At 35.5% G+C, this 20,051-nt stretch overlaps 1 non-coding gene and 1 pseudogene across 1 annotated transcript; both read left to right on the top strand.

Annotated features, from left to right (window-relative positions):
- Positions 1-2,604: 2,604 nt before the first annotated feature.
- Positions 2,605-2,711, top strand: LOC141702399 (small nucleolar RNA R71). Its single transcript, XR_012567087.1, has one exon. It is a non-coding gene; the product is annotated as a small nucleolar RNA R71 (small nucleolar RNA).
- A 13,046-nt stretch (positions 2,712-15,757) lies between these two features.
- LOC141702397 (ARM REPEAT PROTEIN INTERACTING WITH ABF2-like) overlaps positions 15,758-20,051 on the top strand; it is a 57,582-nt pseudogene continuing 53,288 nt past the window's right edge.

Raw genomic sequence — 20,051 nt, 5'->3', positions numbered from 1 at the left:
GCGCAGATTATTCAAACATTCATCATATGAGTGTCCAAAGACGGAGAAGTCATCCATGAACACTTTGATGTTATTTCCAATCATGTCAGAGAATATAGCCATCATACATCTCTGAAAAGTGGCCGGGGCGCCACATAACCCAAACGAAACTCTGTGAAAAGCAAATGTGCCAAATGGACAAGTGAAGGTAGTCTTTTCCTGATCCTCTGGTGCAATACAAATCTGATTATACCCGGAATAACCATCCAGAAGACAAAAATACTCATGACCCGCTAATCTGTCAAGCATTTGATCAATAAATGGAAGGGGGAAGTGATCCTTCCTTGTGGCTTTGTTCAATTTTCTATAATCCATGCATACTCTCCATCCTGTAACTGTTCAAGTAGGGATGAGCTCATTCTTTTCATTTGCGACCACAGTGATACCTCCCTTCTTAGGTACACATTGTACGGGGCTCACCCACGAGCTGTCAGAAGCCATTTCAGAATTTCTTTCTTCACCACCTCCTTCATGATGGGATTCAGTCTTCGCTGCTGTTCCACAGTTGGCTTACTACCTTCCTCTAGCAGAATTTTATGCATACAATATGAAGGACTTATCCCCTTGATGTCTGCTATGGTCCATCCTATAGTCGATTTGAATTCTCTCAAAATCCTTAAGAGCTTGTCTTCCTCACTACCTGAAAGGTCAGATGAAATAATAACAGGTAACGTAGATGAATCACCTAAAAAAGCATACCTCAAGTGTTCAGGTAATGGTTTGAGCTCCAAGGTAGGTGCTTCCTCTATTGATGGTTTGAGCTTCCCTTCAGCATTCTTAAGGTCAGAAGTACCAAGAGATTCAAATGGTATGTCCAGCTTTCGCTTCCATGGAGAAGCGTTCAGATATTGTAATTGCTCGTTGCTATCTTCATCATCGCTGTCAAAATCCCCCAATAAGGCCTTTTCCAATGCATCAGACATTAGCATGTGATCGAGTTCCGAAGTAACCGCAGTATCAATCACATCCACTTTTAAGCACTCCTCATCTTCTGTAGGGAATTTCATTGCCTTGAATACATTGAAGGTCACATCCTGATCTTGGACCCGCATAGTAAGTTCACCTTTTTGCACATCTATCAAGGTACGGCCAGTAGCCAAGAAAGGCCTTCCCAAGATTATGGGAATCTTCTTATCTTCCTCAAAATCCAGAATAACAAAATCTGCTGGAAAGAAGAGCTTATCCACCTTGACGAGCACATTCTCAACTATGCCCTTTGGGTAAGTAATGGAATGGTCCGCCAATTGTAGCGACATGTATGTGGGTTTTGGATCAGGCAGATCCAGCTTTTTAAAAATTGACAACGGCATCAGATTAATGCTTGCTCCCAAATCACAAAGGCACTTGTCAAAAGTTAGATTGCCAATGGTGCAAGGAATGGTGAAGCTTCCTGGATCTTTCAGTTTTGGTGGTAACTTTCGCTGCAGAACAGCGCTGCATTCTTCCGTGAGAGCAACGGTTTCAAGGTCATCCAGTTTCACCTTCCTTGAAAGAATAGTCTTCATAAACTTCGCATAACTAGGCATTTGTTCCAGAGCCTCAGCGAAAGGTATATTGATGTGAAGTTTCTTGAACACCTCCAGAAACTTCCCGAACTGTCTATCCAGCTTTTGTTGCTGCAATCTCTTAGGAAAAGGTGGTGGAGGATAGAGCTGTTTCTCCCCTGTATTAGCCTCAGGCAGAGTGTGTTCAACAGTAGTCTTCCTTGGTTCCGCCGCTTTCTCCTTTTGCTTAGATTCTTCTTCTCTAATTTCAGCTTCTACTTCTTTTGCCTTTTCAGCCTCAGCTACTTTTCCAGACCTTAAGGTAATAGCCTTGACTTGCTCTTTAGCTTCCTTCCTACCTGGTACTTCCGTGTCACTGGGAAGAGTGCCAGGTTGACGATTGAGCACTGCATTGGCTAATTGACCGATTTGATTTTCCAAGGTCTTGATAGAAACCGCCTGACTCTTGCACAACAGCTTAAGTTCCTCAAAATCAGCACTAGTAGGTGCAGCTGCACTTCCCTGTTGAGGATATGATTGCCTTGTAGCATACTGCTGTGGTTGCTGGAATCCAGGTGGGTTAAACTGTTTACTCACTCCTTGCTGATATGGTGGCTGAATAGCATTCTGATTATTCCCCCAGCTGAAATTTGGATGATTTCTGTTATTAGGATGATAGGTCGCTGGCACAGGCTGCTGTTGTCACTGATAATTATTCACATATTGCACAGATTCGTTGACAAGAGAACACTGATCCGTAGCATGAGAACCTGCACAAAGCTCACAAACCATAGCTATTTGATTAACTTCATATGTAGCCAGAGAATCAACCTTCATTGATAGCGCTTGGAGCTGGGCTGCAATAGCGGTGGTTGCATCAACTTCCAGAATACCTGCTACCTTGCCTGACGTCATCCTCTGAGTTGGGTTTTGATGCTCATTTGCAGCCATCGTCTCTATAAGATTATACGCCTCAGTATAGCTTTTAGCCCATAAGGCTCCTCCAGCTGCTGCATCGAGCATGGGCCGAGATTGGGCCCCCAAACCATTATAAAAACCAGTGATCACCATCCAATCCGGCATTCCATGATGTGGACATTTTCTCAACATTTCCTTGTAGCGTTCCCAAGCCTCGCACATAGATTCTGTAGGTTGCTGCGCAAACTGAGTAAGAGCACTCCTCATAGCAGCAGTCTTTGCCATTGGATAAAACTTCACCAGAAACTTTTACGCAAGATCTTGCCACGTAGTGATGGACCCAGCTGGTTCAGAATGTAACCAGTCTTTAGCCTTATCCCTCAGTGAGAATGGGAAAAGCCTCAACTTGATATCCTCATCAGTCACGCCATTATACTTAAAAGTGCTGCAGATCTCGACAAAATTCCTTATGTGCATGTTGGGGTCTTTAGTTGCCGCTCCTCTAAAAGAAACAGAATTCTGCACCATCTGAATAGTGCCCAGCTTGATTTCAAATGTGTTAGCTTGAATAGCCGGATGAAGGATGCTTGACTGAATGTCATCAATTTTAGGCCGAGAAAAATCCATAAGAGCTGGATCAGCTTGAACAATACGATCTCCCATGTTTACTGGTTCTTTCTGCTCAGTTCCTGAATCCGAATCCTCAAAATCTAACTTCTCCGGAATATCAAGAACTTCGTCTGTCTCCTCAGCTGTATCTAAAGTCCTCTTGCGAGCACGAGAACGAGTTTGCATAAACGCTTGCTAAAGTACCTGAAACATAACCAAAAAGAGTAAGTAACTACTACGTCCTAATCACTGAGTCCTAATGACCAATGATGGTAAGTACATAAACTAAACAAATACGCCGAGTCCCCGGCAGCGGTGCCAAAAACTTGTTAGGGCGAAAACACGCACTAATATTCAAGCAAGTATACGCGTTCGCAAGTAATATAGAATACTTTCTAGTTCGTTCCCTCAGAGACTCAGACTAAATTATTGTCTAATTAAACTCACTCACCAATATATGATTACTTCTCAATGTTAAGATAATAACACTTAAAATTGTTGATTAAATATTAACTATAATTAACTACTCAATTAACCACTTAACTAACACTTCAATTTATCAATAATAAAACACTCATGAGATCACAACTTCATTATTACTTCCTTCTATAGCCATTGTTATTACCTTTAGCATGTGACAGTGATGATATTAATCGAATAACACGAAACTGATAAAAGCCAACTTTCATTGTACTAATACCATTCTACCAAGCATCCACAATTAAGATAGAAGTTGAATAGTCATCAATTATGTTGAGTTCCTATATGTCTACAGAAATTGACAACACAACGATTTAAGCACAAGTTATCCCTTTTGATTACATAGGGCAAATAAAACTGTTAGAGTTATCCACTAATCATGCTCAACGTACATGAACCTATGCTAGCATGGCAAGTTCTAAATCTCAAGATCCACCGTTGCTTCACAAGAGATTAACACCCTATCTTATATGTTCGCGACGCACATAAGACGAATACGCACAACCAATACTAGATATCATGCAATCATCACACACTAAAGTATTAAACAATTAACTAAAGAATTCCATAATAAATCCGTTGCAACCCCATGATCACGATTAGCCCATAATAGAACTTATCGCCATCATGGGTTCATACGAAATCATGACAAACAAACACAAGAAAATAATAACTAAACTAATTATATTAAAACAGAGTACGTCACAAGAGTAAATAAGTCAAAGCAAGAAAACTAGCATCCAACGTTACAATGAAACAAGAATCACAAGAATATATGCTTCCTCTTCGTTGCGGTGTGCTAAATCGGTCCTTCTTCCTTATCTCCTTCGCTTTTTGGGTAAAACACAATCTAAAACATAATCCCCTTAATACTCTCTGTGAAAACGTCTCGAATCCACCTATATAATAGTCCCATAAAACTCAGATTACATAGAAGTTGGAAGCCAAACAGAAGTAGAAGTCTAAAATAATTTATCTTTTCCCCCGACCCTGCGCGGCCGCTCAGCATAGCTGCGCGGGCGCGCAGGTTGCTGCGCGGCCGCTCAGCATTTCTGCGCGGGCGCGCAGGCCTCTACTGGAAAAAATCCAGGTTTGCTCCAGTTTCTTCACCGTAATCTGCCCATTCCTTTCCTCTCGCAATGGTGAACACATGCCAAGGCTTATTCTTGATGATTCCTCCCCCGAAATGCAACTAATACCCTGAAATGCATAAACACTAGAAAAACGCATCAAATACACAAAATACTTGATTTCAAGACACCAATTTAAGCCATTTTAAGACGTTCTAAGTGGTATAAAATGCCACTTATCAGATGCACCAGTACCTTGGAGTGAAACCTCCAGAGGAAGAGAATGGATCAAGGAGTGGAACAAAGTTGATTTTGTTCCTACTACAAATATTCTTGCTGAGCACCTGGCTAAAGCTGATGAGATGCTGATGAATGATGACTTCAAAGCACAGCTCAGAGTTACTGCATTGAGTACCAGGAACCTTCAAGGTCAACACTCAATAAAGCCAAGGTGAACAAAATTCAAGAAACACTGATTCAGCAAGACAGGAATGTCAAATTGCACAAGAAAAGGTTTTTTAAGCCAGCCTTTGACCGCATTGAGTATATAGAAAAGACTCAAGAAAAGCAGCAAGCTCAACTTTCTGATATTTTAAACAATCAAGCTGCTCAACAAAACCAACTCAATGAAATCCAAAACTCTGTGGAATTGCTTGGCTCCCTGCTTCTACCAGATGATGCCAAAAAGGGGGAGAAAGTAATTAAGTCCAAATGCACAACTGATCAACCACTGAAGGGTAAGGATGATGATAATGAAGACCAGGGAAACTCTGAAAGGAGTAGATGTCTAAGTCAAGGCAGGGGTTCTTTATCAAGCAAATCCATAACTATAGGTCAAAGAACAAGTTCTGATGCTGGGAGAAGAACAAGTTCTGATACTGGTAAAGAGATCTTCAAAAGGCTGTTCCTAAAGGATAATCTAGGCATGGATTTTGAAAGCCTGAATGAAGAAGAGATTAGACTGAAAGCTGAAAATGACAAATCTAAGTCAAAGTCTAAAGCTCAAGTCATTGCAAAGAAACCACCTAAGCCTAAGGGCATTGTGATCAAAGAGAGGACAGATACTGAGGCATCTAAGGTCATGTCCAAATCACAGGTGGAAGTTGATCCTAGATTCAAGGGTAAGGCAAAAGTTAATGAACCTATAAAGATATATATGCCAACTATGGATCTGGAAGCAAAATCTGATGAAGATACAAGTCTGATTTTGAAGAAGAAAAGTAATATTCAAACAACCTCTAACAGAGCTCAAGTTGTCTTGACATCAGAAGAAAAGGAAACCTCTGACATTGCTCATGTTAAACCTTCAAAAATTCTACTACCTGGATTTACTAAACCTCAACAATCTGCTCAATCTATGAAGACTTTAACAAATGTTTTTAAGGGTAGATTGCTCCAAGGGAAGGAAGCTAGAGATAAAACAGGACTGGGTAATATTGATGAGAAGAGAGTAAACAACTCTACCTTAGATCCTACATCTCTTTCTGAACCAGGAGTAGGGACAACTCCAGAAAGACTAAATCAATTGGAATCTATATAGATGGTCTACAACTCCAAGCTGAAAGAAGATATAATGCTTTATTTTATAACAGATGGGAGAGTATTCCAGATAAGAAAGGATGCAATTCGGTTGAAGTATTATGAAGAACTGCAACATGTTTTATTTCTACTTCAAGTGAAGAACAGGTCAACTAGATGGTACTGCCAGTTACTTAAAATCTGATATTCAAAGGCAGAAGAAACTTTACTCTGTAAAGTCTGACAGACCATATTATCCAAAGTACAGAGCTCACAATGGTGAATTAGTTGAGATGAAGCCTAATACCGCCAAGAACACCACATTTCTAGGTATTAAGGGTGTTGAATTTAATCTGGAGTCTGACAAAGCTTATATTATCAAACTGGATCAGGAAATAAGGAAAGTAAAGATTAAAGATCTCAGGGCTGCTATCTTTCAGATAGGAGAAGATACAGTTGAACTTAAATATGCTAAAAGGAGGATGATAAATGAACTTGAATATGCTGAGATAACTCTTTTGAAGAACTATCTCAGAACAACTCCTGACATTCAAGAGATCAAACACTGAAGTCAGGTCAAGGACTATAACTGTTAAATTTTGAAGGATATATATGCTAAATCTAATATCAAACTTTAAGGATGGTAAAAGCTACAAGGACTGTGCGTTGTAGTTATCTAGTCAAATTCTCATATACATTTGTACTTAATGTTTTTGACATCATCAAATATCTATTGAACTTGTATATTATGCTAATTTACAAGTTGGGGGAGATTGTTAGATATATTTGTGATGTCATGTCTAATAATGATTTGTGTTTAGTTTTTAGATCTTGACTAACAGGACAAATCAGGACTTAACTGGAAATCAGTATTTATACTGAAGTCAGAACTTAAGATATCAGAACTTAAGTTATCAGAACTTAAGATATCATAAGATATTCATCAGGAGATAATATCAGGACTTAAGAAGACTTTCAGATAAGGAAGGCGACTGATTGAAAGGAAAGAAGATCAAGACTAAAACAAAAAGAGATATGCATGGAGAAGAATTCTATGAAGAATAGAAGACTTGGGAGAAAAGATAACTAATTGATATATTTTAGGATACAGAATCATATTCGATATCAATTAGAGATTATCTTGTAACTGTGTGGTATATAAACACAGCATAGGGTTTACACTAGATGTATTATCATTATCGAGAATATTATTCACTGTAACCCTAACAGCTCTCGTGATATTTGTTCATCACTGAGAGAGAACGATTCTATTGTAATACTATTTTATTAATAAGATTATTCTGTGTTACATACTTGTGTTCTTAATTCAATTTGATTATAGTATACACTATATTCAACCCCCTTCTACAGTGTATGTGACCTAACAAGTGATATCAGAGCCTATCTGTTAACACATATATAGTATAGATCCAAAACAATCATGTCTGAAGAAGAACAAACTCCAACCAAGCCCACCAAAACTGAAGAAACTCCAAAGACTCAAATCCACAGTCGATATGAGACTATTAGGGTTCCCATGCTGAGACCTTCTAAGTATCCCATATGGAAAGTGAGGATGGCTATGTGTATGGAAGCTACAGATCCAGAATACCTTGATAGAATAAATGAAGGACCACATAAGCCAACCAAGCTCTCTGTTGTAGTTTCAGATTAGCCAGCAAAGACTGTACCAAAGGAGAAAAGTGAGTATACAGCTGAAGATATCTCATCTATTGCCAAGGATGCAAAGGTAAGGCATTTGCTGCATAGTGCCATTGATAATATCATGTCAAACAGGGTAATTAACTGCAAGACTACAAAGGAGATATGGGATGCCTTGGAGACAAGATTCCAGGGAACTGATGCAATTAAGAAGAACATGAGAACTATACTCACTCAAGAGTATGAGCACTTTGACTCAAAACCTGATGAGTCATTAACTGGTTTATATGATAGATTTGTCAAACTCTTGAATGATCTGTCACTGGTAGATAAGGAATATGATCTTGAAGATACTAATCTTAAATTCCTTTTAGCTCTTCCTGAAAGTTGGGATTTGAAGGCAACTACTATAAGAGACAACTATGCTCTTGATGAAACTACTCTTGATGAAATTTATGGGATGCTCAAAACTCATGAACTTGAGATAGATCAAAGAAGCAAGGGACATGGGAGAAAGTCAAGGACAGTTGCTCTTAAGGCTGAGGAGGAATCCCCCAAAGTGGCTGTCTCAAAGAAAGGCAAAGGAAAGGCTCTCATCATAAAGTCTGATACTGAGTCATCAAGTTCTGATAATGATGAGGAATCAAAAACTGAAAGTCTATCTAAGATGGATTCTGATGATGAGATGATGAGATTGTGTGCTCTTATGGTGAAGGGTATCACGAAGATAGCCTACAGGAAATTTAGAAGGGGAAAGAAGTTTTCCAGGAAAAGTGGAAGTTCTGATAAGAAGGGATTCAGAAAATCTGAAGGCAAAGCAGGAAAGTCTGACATAGGAGATTACTCAAATGTTAAATGCTACAATTATGATGAGAAAGGCCATATATCTCCTGACTGCAAGAAACGAAAAAGTGACAAAGGCAAAGCACTTGTCACAAAGTAGAAAAGCTGGACATACACTTCAGATTTTGAAGATGAGGAGAACTATGCCTTGATGGCAAATGCTGATAGCAGTTCTGAAGCAGCTGAGTTAAAGGTACCTCAAACAACTTATGCTTTTGATACTGATGATATTACTGAGTTGAGATCTTATCTTAAAACCATATTCATTAGCTATAGAGATCAGACCTTAACACGTGATAGGTTAACTTCTAAAAATCTGGCTTTTAAGAAAAAGAATGACTATTTAGAAAAAAATTTAGTTATGTTCCATCAAACTCAGAAAGAAAGAGATGATGCTTTTTATTTTAGAGATGAAGTGCTAAAATTGAAAGAAGACCATTACTGGCGAGTACAATATAACTCCGTGAGAGTAGAAAGAAGGCCATTACTGGAGAGTACAAATGAACTAAACTGGAGACAAGTTCGCATCTATACCCTGCTGATCAGCCAGGATACAGTGCAGATCTATATCCCACTATATAGATCCCGTCGGGCACCCAGACACTACGACCCATCTCAAGGATCCGGTTATATCCTGGTCCTTAGGATTAAGTAAACTTAATCCCCAAAAGTATCACTATCCAGTCTATGGAATAGCAACCAGAACTAATCGGTATGCTTTGATATATTCTAATCACCAGAATATATCAATATTTGTGAGTAACAATTGGAATATGAACGATGAATTCAAATGAAAAGGAGAAATCAAGAATCGAAATGAAATATGTACAAGAATCAAAAGAGTGCAAGCATAATAAGAATCTGAAGAAATATCATTATTCTGAAATTAGAATAGGGGGAAAACTTGCCTTCTGCGCGACTCATTGCAATTATGTCACCTTTGTCTATCACCGACCCAACCTGCCTTGCTGGCTTAGCTTCTGTTAGATAAATAGACTGGTTTAGTCATTTTGTACTTCAATTGCGTCTTGAACCGACTTCATATCATTCCTATTGTCTACCCATGCGCCTATGACTGACTCGTATATTATATATTAGCAAGTAAAACTCGATTAACCACATAATACACATAAGCACATAATCATTTTAATAGTTAAAATAATTCTTAAAATCAAAATTGACTCGCTGATCGTTCAACTGGTCATTATCTGACTCGTTTCCTATTTTTCGGAATTTTTCGGACTCGTCTCGGCACGCGATTCAACTGATGATCAAACGAATATCAAAGTCAACAAATTTCTAGAAGAATTTAGGCTTTAATGTTATTTTTAATGAAAATAATTCATTTTTCTGAGTCAAAGGGCTTTCGTTTCACTCGAATCGGACTAGCGGTCTATTTAATATCAATTAAACACGAATAATTCAATTTATTATTCAATATAAATAATAATTATTATTTTTTAAACCATAAATTAATTTTTAAATAATTGTTTAAGAAAAATTAGAATTAAAAATGATTTTTCTATAATTTTTGGAATTAAAAAGAATTTATTATGATTTATTGAAAATTATTTGATTAATTATTAAAATAATTAATAATTTTTAAATAATTAATAAATAATAAATAGTTAATAAATAATTAATAAAGAATTGAGAAATAATTAAATCTAATTTTTTAGAAAATATTTTAGAATTATTTATAATATAAATCAATTAATTAAATAATTAATTTATCAATTTATAAAATAAATAAAACTGATTTTTAAAATTAATAAAAATTAAAATAAAATTAAAATTTCATAAACAGTTGTCAGAAAATGGCTTCTGACAAAAACAGATCAAAACCGGGTTTTAAACCGGGTTTGAATCCGGGTAAATGGGTCACCAAGAACCCAGATTCCAATGACAATCCGGTCACCGAAAAATTTTCCAGGTCACATCAATTCAGGCCATTACAGGGATGGTTTGGACTGCGTTTGAAAGGGTTTTTACTCAACATCAACACAGCAACATCATGTTGCCATCCACAACCATACACGATCCCCGAGTCGTGTTTTTCGGCCAAAACTCAAAGAAACTCCGGCTAACTTCTGCAGATTCCGACGAGGTCGATTTCAGGCCAAACCACGAACTGTTTGTGCTCGTTTTTACATGGAATCGATTGCAAATTATATTCTAAACACATATCAACTATCAACACAAGTTAATAACCCCTGGAACAGGATTCCGGTCACAACCGACTTAAAGTCCGGCCAAAATCCGATTTGCCTAAATTGTATACCAAAAATTATGTTCTATAGCTTAAAATAAAGCTCATAACACACACAATCAAAGCTCCATACTCTACAGAACCTTAGTTATCTCTAAATTCAAACATGATCAAATAAAATTTTGCATAAACCCTAGATATTGTACAATCAACTCAAACAATCGTCAGTAAAATTAACTAACAGGAATCGATCAGAAATCACTAGAAAAAGCTATACATAACATCAATTTCAACAAATAACCCCATAATCAAAAAGTACCAAATTGGGTATAAACCCTAGAAATTGAAAATCAAAAACTACGGATTAAAACGTGAAATTGATATAAAAAACAGAAAGAACGGATCAAAACCTGTGATTTGAGTACTCGAACTGCTTGATTTGGTATAGAAATCAGATCAAAATCACCGTTTGAATTTCTGACCCGACCCTGTTCTTCTTGACCCGATTTGCAGAGAATTTGTGTATTTTTCAGAATTTTAATGATTAATTAATTATAATTAAATAATAATTAGGCTATTTATAGTAGTAAAATTAATACTCCTAATTAAAATTAAGGCCCTAATTCTACATCTTTTAAAATTAATAAGCCCCTAATTTCATAATTTGTGAGTATTAAAATTTAATTTATAAATATTTTATATATGCAATATATATGACAAAATTTCCCAAAAATTGTGAAGAATGCAAAAATACAAAGAAATGGTATAAATAAAAGTCCTAAAATTTTATAAAAATAAAAATAAAAATTAAAATACAAAGAAATAAAAATAAATAAAAGTCATTTTTCGCAAAACGAGAAAATTTATAAAATACCTAGATGTTTAGAATAATGCGATGGTAAAAGCCGTTTGATGAAAAATAAGGCCCATTGTTTTATTTAAAATATCTGCTTTAAACTCATGGTTCAGGTCATAAAACGTTTGAAATGAAAGCTATAAATGAAAAATAAAATACCTGGAAAATACCTAAAAAATACTAGGACGACACAGCATGCACGTAACACATAGCAATTAGGGTTTGACAGTTAATTCCACATAAATGACACGTTAACACACATAATTTATTATAAATATGATATAATACAGATGTAAATTTCCCAGACGTTACACCTTCCAAGCCATTTTTACATAAAGATGCGAGCTTATGAATTTTAAGTAAAATGAATTTCAAAAGTCGAAAGTAAAACTATTCATAAAATGTACATAGTTCCTAAGGTTAAAATTTAATGACCAGAGGATTGAATTGTAATAACTTAGAGATGAAATATGTAAGAAGTTCTTCAACATAATCCTGAACCTACTACACCAGCAACAACCCCAAGGTATTTGAAATGTAGAATTTAACAAATGACATTGCAGTCAGCAGCCAATAGAAAGATAATCTTTACAATGGTTTCCTCCACTGGCAACAATAACGACAGTGTCTCAATTATTTTCTCAGGGCCTTTATAAAAAAATAATAAATTTATGAGTAATTGGCTTATACGACAATTTTCCAAGCATTCTTGAAATAAGAAATTATGGTAGAAGTAAATATACCTCTGAACAAACATAATTTTGCATAGGATTAAGTCAATATAAGTACATCCTTAAATATATAACAACAGGTTCCTTAGTCATAATAAAATGACAGACGTATAGTGTAAAACCACAGTGCAACCTTACTCTCTGAAATAACTTAACTAATCTTTATTTTTCGTAGCCCAAAAGCTACAACATTTACAACATGTAATAGCTGCTACTTCGCAATCCATCTCTGGAAATATCAATATCATGTTGTGAATATTGCAATTTTACAGTTCCAAGAAATGTGCAGGACAACAAGCCTCCCTTTTAAGTTGATAATGTGAGTTAAACAAAGACCATAAGGATAAAAATAAATTTAAAACTAAAGAAATAAAGAGTTCCAGTTATGGATCAATTTTAACAATGCAGCTTTTGAGTCGCAGGCACAACCTGCGAGACTCTAGCCGTAATGTATAAATATTTTAGTCCAATCAAGGCTGCTTACATAAAAAAACTAACTTGTGCAACGTTAAATTTGGAACTGAAAAAAGTACGATAATATAAATATGCGGATACATTTTTTTAGCACAAAAATTAGAAGGGTATGGTGTCATTATCACTTTCACACGTGGATACCTGAATATTTCTAAAGACATCTTTGTATAAAATGTTTTTTATAAGAGAGTGGTCCTTCGTCTCACTGTCAGAGTTGAACAGGAAGAGGAATCCCCAATCAATGACTTGACTGTGCCACATATACTTCCCCATCAGTGAACACCGGGATAGGCATAAGCTAACACATTTTAAAGACTGGCCCTGACAATAGTTAATTGTCATCGCGAAACAGAATTGTCATCGTGAAACTGGGGCCCTGATGGCTGGCGTCTATTAAGCTAAAATGGTGGCAGGTGGTCAATATGAAGCCCCCGTCTCCAAAAATCTTGAAATTTGGTATTAAGTCGATAGTCCCCACAACGACCGATAACCAAGTAGCACCTAAAATGCTTTCATGCAACAAAATGAATGTTTTTAAACTGAGAACTAATAAACAAGCTTAGCTGAACATAGTTACAAAACACAAACATACATGAAGCACACACGACCAACAAATATTCACATGTATAGTCTTTCATAAAAAATGAGGGGATTGCCATTTCTAGCTAAGAATTCAAATTGTGAGACGAACAATGTTCTATTCACAACAATCTAAAACAAAAGGGAGAGAACATGGATCTTTCAAATCAAGCCTGCAACAATTGCTTGCTACTTTCATATAGCTAAGATCGACACGTAAAAAAAGAGATACATGGGAAATAAATGTTTAGTTGATTTATCAACAATTTTACTCTACAAAATTGTATCAAAAATAGCCAAACAAGTCATAAAAATTTATTTATACCTTTGTAAAATCAACACAAAGGGTATTGATGGATTTGATAGCAAATACTGAAAAAATGTAAAATATAAAGGTTTAGTTGGCCCTTGAACTTGATGGCAAGACCTAAAACCCAGTACATTGTGTCCAGAATATTTGTCTTGGGTCATGAACTGAAAAGAGATGATTGAGGATACTATATCAGCACATATCTGAAAATAGAGAAGAAAAATTGTAGTAAATACCCATCGATCCTTACTTGGTGATGTAGTCTGCGCTTATTATCACCACAAGGACCAAGAAACATCTATATATATTTCGCATGACTTGTACAACCTTTGACAAAAGGAATCCATTAATGCTAAACTCTTCATTGAAAACTCCATATTTTGACAAACAAAATCAAAGATAATTTAAAAATCTTATAAGAAACATATAATTGTACATAACTTCCAAGAAAGTGATTATATGTGAAGCACAAATATGAAGATAAAATTAGATAACTGAACAAAGTGAAACATAACTATCAAAAAAGTGATTATATATGTAAAGTACAAATATAAAGATAGAATTAGATAATTGAACTTTAATACAGAGCTCATTATAAACCAGCATATGATTATTAATTTCCAATTCCTGATTAATAAAGAGCTCAATATTTATATTAACCCCAGTAATACCTGCTCATTTCCTGAGAAGCACAAAACTACCTTTTAATTTCATGAGAACCCAGACTTAATTTATAATTATCCTGCAAAATTAATCAATAAAATAATAAAGAATCAATCTCAGATAGCATAAAAATTGTATATTCATAGATAATTTGTTCATTCAAATAGAATCAACTATTTTTGAAGAACAGAACATCATCATTGATCACCCAAAATATTGCTCCAAAAACCCTATAACCGAAGTAGAGGATGAACCATCAAGATGATAACCTTTCAATCTTCACACCTTTCAATTTATGTGCGAGGAAATTTTAATTATTTTTTGTAAGCATTAAACCCTGAAATAATAGGAAATCAGATAAAATAGAAATGCGGAATCCGAGATTTTGGAGAAGTCACGTCAGCCTTACAAGTTTCTCATTTATAAAGCGGATAAATTAGAAATGCGTAATCAGAGATTTTGGAGAAGCCTTGTCAGCCTTGCGGGTTTCTCCTTTATAAATGGGATGAAATAGAAATGCGTAACACGAGATTTTGGAGAAGCCACGTCAGCCTTGCGAGTTTCTCCTTTATATAAATCTCGGTTTGTCTAGTGTGTGCCCATGGGTACATGCTAATAAAGTGTGATTGATAAATTGTAAAAATTTTATTGGTGGAGATTTTTGTGCATGCAGGGGGTCCATTATTATTAATGAGTTCTCCACCAATATTTTGTGGACAACTCATAAAGCATTAACTCTTAGTATGTGCGCATGAGCACCCACTAGAAAAATCCTATAAATATATAGATAGAAGATTTTTTTTCTTTCTTTTGTTAAGTAGTCAACAAGACTACCATGTTTAGTAACCAACACATCTAGAATCTTAAGGGTTTTAAAGGATGACCTCAACTTGATCATATACCAACACATCTTGAAAACTTTGATCTTTGTATGTAAACATCACGTAACTAAAATTTAATTGTGTAATTTCACATAGCCATGACTAATAAATCTGGTTATCTACTAATTTTTGTTCTCAGGTGCTGAGTCATTTATTGTACATGATGCAGATTGCTGGTCGATCTATTCAGGAAAGAATTGCCCTAACTCTTTCTCATGTATGTTTACCAGATTATCGAAAGTCAATATTTGTTAATAATGGTAAATTTATTGAATCATTGCTCATTTTATGATTTTTTCACTTAATTAATATACTTATTCCATGTGCACCCTTAATGTTACACATGACTAGATATTCTACTAGACCTTTTAGCATCCATGGATTTAAAACTCCAAAGACTTGCATCAGAGGATTTAAACATCTTTTGCCCAATGGACCCAAGTCCGACATCCCCAATCTCACAGGTAAGTCAGTTGCCTACTAAATGCCTTATTGCAGTATTTGACCAGTTGCTCTTTTTGTTTATTCTAATCAGGTAGTAACTTGTGTTTTTTCACTAAATTAGTTTTTTCAACCACAAAATTGCTTATGTTGTACTAATCTAATTATTGTTTACTCAGAGTTTTTTTTTAATAATCCTTTGGTAGCATACTTGTATGCCTCAATATTTGGAAAGCACATAGTTTTAAGTAAACTTCATGCTAGTAGTCTTGCCAACCAAATCAAGCCAAGTTACATAGTTATTTCCTTTTACTTGAGTGTTAAGGACAATGATCATTATATTGGTAAAATTGGTTTATAGTGAATAGTGATAGGCACTTATTTCTTGTGCAGTTCGGCTTGGGTGAGGAGTATTTTAACAATCCAAGAGGTCCGGACGTTACTTTCCTAGTTGAAGGTAAACATGTTATCGTAAGTACTATTATAAGAATGGATATAATTCAAGTTGATTGGTGCGGACACTTGTTTCTGTGTACTTATTGTTATTGCTCTTTTCCCATTGTCAGGTAAGCGGTTTTAGGCTGACAGGACACTGCTTCTTGCTATTTTTGATGCATTTCGAGCAATTTTTGGTGGTGGTGATTACAAGGTATTTGTTTCTTTTAAAATTCATAGTTTTCTGGACTATTATTTAAAATTTCAATTAGGTAAAATAATAGAGTCGGATGTAGATTTTTTTTTGCAGACCCGGACTAAATTTGTTTGATATGTATTTGTCAAATAATTGTATTTTCATAGGAACTATTTTAACTTCATATTGAGCTTTGACCTAAAGTTCAATCACAAGCAATGAAATTGAAAATTTCATTCTGGTAAAGTACAAGAATGCGCGAGCTATACCTTAATATAAGATCTAAAGAATATATTTCCGTTAATGCCTACATATGCTTCACTGCTATATATGGAATAAGTATCCGAAGTTAGATGCAGAATGATTTCTGAAATTTGTATCATCTTTGTGAATTATTATTGTGCTTACTGCATGTTTCTATGAAATTTGGAATAGGATCACTGTAGGAAAGGGATGCCAAAGATATTGAGATTTTAGATATTAAGTGGGAAGTGTTTGGGCTGAAGATTAGGTGTTGTCTTTCTCCTATACGTACTTAAATTTCGGGAGGAAATAAAAGATGAGTCGTGCAGCGTAGTCCTGATGCTATTATTTCATATGTATCTTTCTTACAGATACATATACGTGGGATCAGTTCATGTGAATATGAATGTTGCGCATGACCTACTGAAAGCTGCAGATATATATCTTTTGGACGGGTTAAAAAATCAGCGTGAGCATGTCATTGCACAAGTGACTGGAGTAGCTATTTTAATCTACACTCTTGTATGTGATTTAATGCTGATCAGTATAATTTATTCTCTTTCAAAACATCTCCCGTACGTGTATCTCAAAATATAGCTACAATCATACTCAGTGGAATGTTGAATTTTGGAATAGGATCACTGGCAAATGTCTCCCGTACGTATGACTTATCAGTGGCCTTGAGTGCTTCGTCATTAAGGGATGCCTGCTTTGTTTTTGTGTTGGAGAACTTTAGCGACTTGATTGCCCACCTGCCTCAGGTAGGCTGCCTGGGTACGGTAACTATTTTTGTTTGTTATTCTGTACTTCTGTCCATCTTTCTTTTCTCCAACTGTAAAAAGAAATCTATACAGGGGATGCGCAATTACTTTGCAAGGACAGTTTCTTGGCATTCCCAAACTTAATGAGCAGGGTAAAAGTTCTTGGTTTCTTAAGTTCTACTGTATTGCAGGGTTGATTTTGCCCAGAAAGAAGAAATATACATAAAAGTTGTTAGGTCACACAACACTATAGAAGGGGGTTGAATATAGTGTTTATATAATCAAATCGATTTCAACACAAGTATGTAACAAAGATCAAGTATATTCAAATAAACTCTATTACAATAGAACTGTTGTTCTCTCTCAGTGATGAACAATATCACTAAGAGCTGCTAGGTTACAATGTATAATCTTCTCGATAATGATAACACTTATAGTGTAAACCCCAAGCTGTGTTTATATAGTACACAGTTATAATATATCTTCTAATTGATATAGAATATTATTCTGTCTCCTAAAATATATCAATCAGATATCTTCTACAAGTCTTCTAGTCCTCTAACTCTTCATTCATATCTTCTTTTGTTTTAGTCCAGATCTTCTCCTGTAAATCAACTGTATTCCTTATCTGAAGTCTTCCCGCACTTAAGTCCTGATATATATCTTCTAACACCTTAAGTTCTGATATAAAGTGCTGACTTCAGTAAGTTCTGATTTCAGTAAATCCTGAGAAGTCTTGTTGTTAAGTATTGAAAAACTAAACACAAATCAGATTAAACATGACATCTCAAATATATCTAACAATCTCCCCCAACTTGTAAATTATGAAAAATATACATATTAATAGATTTGATGATGTAAAAAACATTTTAAGTACAAATGCAATGAGAGTTTAATAAGACAACTAACTACAACTTACAGTTCTTGTAGCTTTAACCAATCTTACTGAGTCAATCTGAATCCAAAGTGATTCTTGACAAAGTTTGATATCAGCTTTTCTTCTTTATTCCTCAGGACTTGATCTATTGTAGCTTTGACTTGCTTCAACTCTTCATCTTGACTTCCAATCTGGTAGATTGCAGTCCTTAGTACTGAGATATGATTTCTTTCTAAACCATCACCAAGTCTGATTACTCTTGGATGGGAAGAGTCTTCATTGTAGCACAAACATTTCTCTTTCAGAATCACTTCAAGTTTAGCAGAACTCCTCTTCATTGAAATTTCACTTCCATCATCTTCAACTATATTTGGAATGAATTCTGTAACCCTTGAACCAGAAATTCTTACTTTATCTCTTATGGTCTTTATTATGAAATTTGACCATCTTCTGGTAATCTCAGACTTTATCTCTAAAAGATAATGAAAGAATTGAAGTTCTTTCAGAGATTTGTTCAGCACATCTGATTCTGACATTTGATATGTTCTTCCATCTTCAAGAAATAGAATCAGATTTTCTTTGACATTATGTTTATCATGAGCATCCAGTACCACTTGAACAGATATAACCTTATCAAGGTGTTTCTGTGTAACATCTTCAAGAGGTTTGTCAGTCAATAGAAATGGATCTCTTGTAAGCACTTCAACTCCTGTCTTGATTTTTGCTTCTTCAGAACCTAGTCCAGCTCTGTCTCATGCTTCTTTGGCTTTCAATCCAACAGTCATGAAATCAGATAGCAGCTGGCTCTTTAGGATCTGATGGATTAACATTCTTCCATATGAGTTTTCTCTTATCAGTAAATGTCAATTTATTCAAATCAACTTGAGCACTTTCAGAGGTTGATGTCTTGATGACTTGATCATAATTTGTTGTTTCTTCTGTAGCTTGCTGTCCGTCATTCTGAACAACTTGAGCTATGTCAGAGGTTGTTTTAGATTCTTCAGTTATCTTCCTTCTCTTCAAAGTTTGAACAGTTTCATCTACTGCAGCAGCATCATCAAATACCTAAACCAATTTGCATACAAGTTTCATCAGGATTTGAGGAATCTTCATCTTTTGTGGCTTTGTTGGTTCTTCAATTTTTCCTTTCCCTTTATCTTTGGGATCAGCTTTAACTTGTGATCTTGTCTTGGGCTTAGATGCCTCAGAAATTGACTTCTCCTTGATCACAATGCCTTTTACCTTGGGCCTTGGAGGTTCCTTAGCATCAGAAGCTTTAGACTTTAGATTTGTCTTCTCAGCTGCAAATCTAGCTTCTTCCTCCTTGAGATTCTCTAAATCCATTCCAGGATTATGCTTGAGAAATAGTCTTCTAGCAATCTCTTCATCAAGTGTCTGAATTTTAAGATCTTTGTAGTAGACAATAGTCTGCTTTCCTTTTAGCTTCAGAGTTTGCAAGAACTTCTGAGAGTCTTGACTTTCAGCTTGAATCAGAACATCAGAACTTGATATCAGATTTTGATTATCAGAACTTGCTATCAGATTTTGAGTTTGAGCAGCTTCAGAACTTGTCTTCTTTTGTGTAGAAGATTTGCTAGCATCAGACATTAGTTTCCTTGAAGAAACTTTATTGCTTTGCCCTTGACCTGGACCCTTGCCCTTGCCCTTGCTAGGGTTTCCCTGGTCATCACCTTTATCATCTTTCTTCTTCAGTATTTGAGTAGGTGAGCATTTGGACTTAACTACCTTCTCCCCCTTTTTGGCATCATCTG

Source organism: Apium graveolens, unplaced genomic scaffold, assembly GCF_009905375.1.
Source record: "Apium graveolens cultivar Ventura unplaced genomic scaffold, ASM990537v1 ctg4988, whole genome shotgun sequence".
Lineage (NCBI taxonomy): Eukaryota > Viridiplantae > Streptophyta > Magnoliopsida > Apiales > Apiaceae > Apium > Apium graveolens.
The sequence above is the reverse complement of the archived record's forward strand: the minus strand, read 5'-3'. Positions and strand labels throughout refer to the sequence as shown.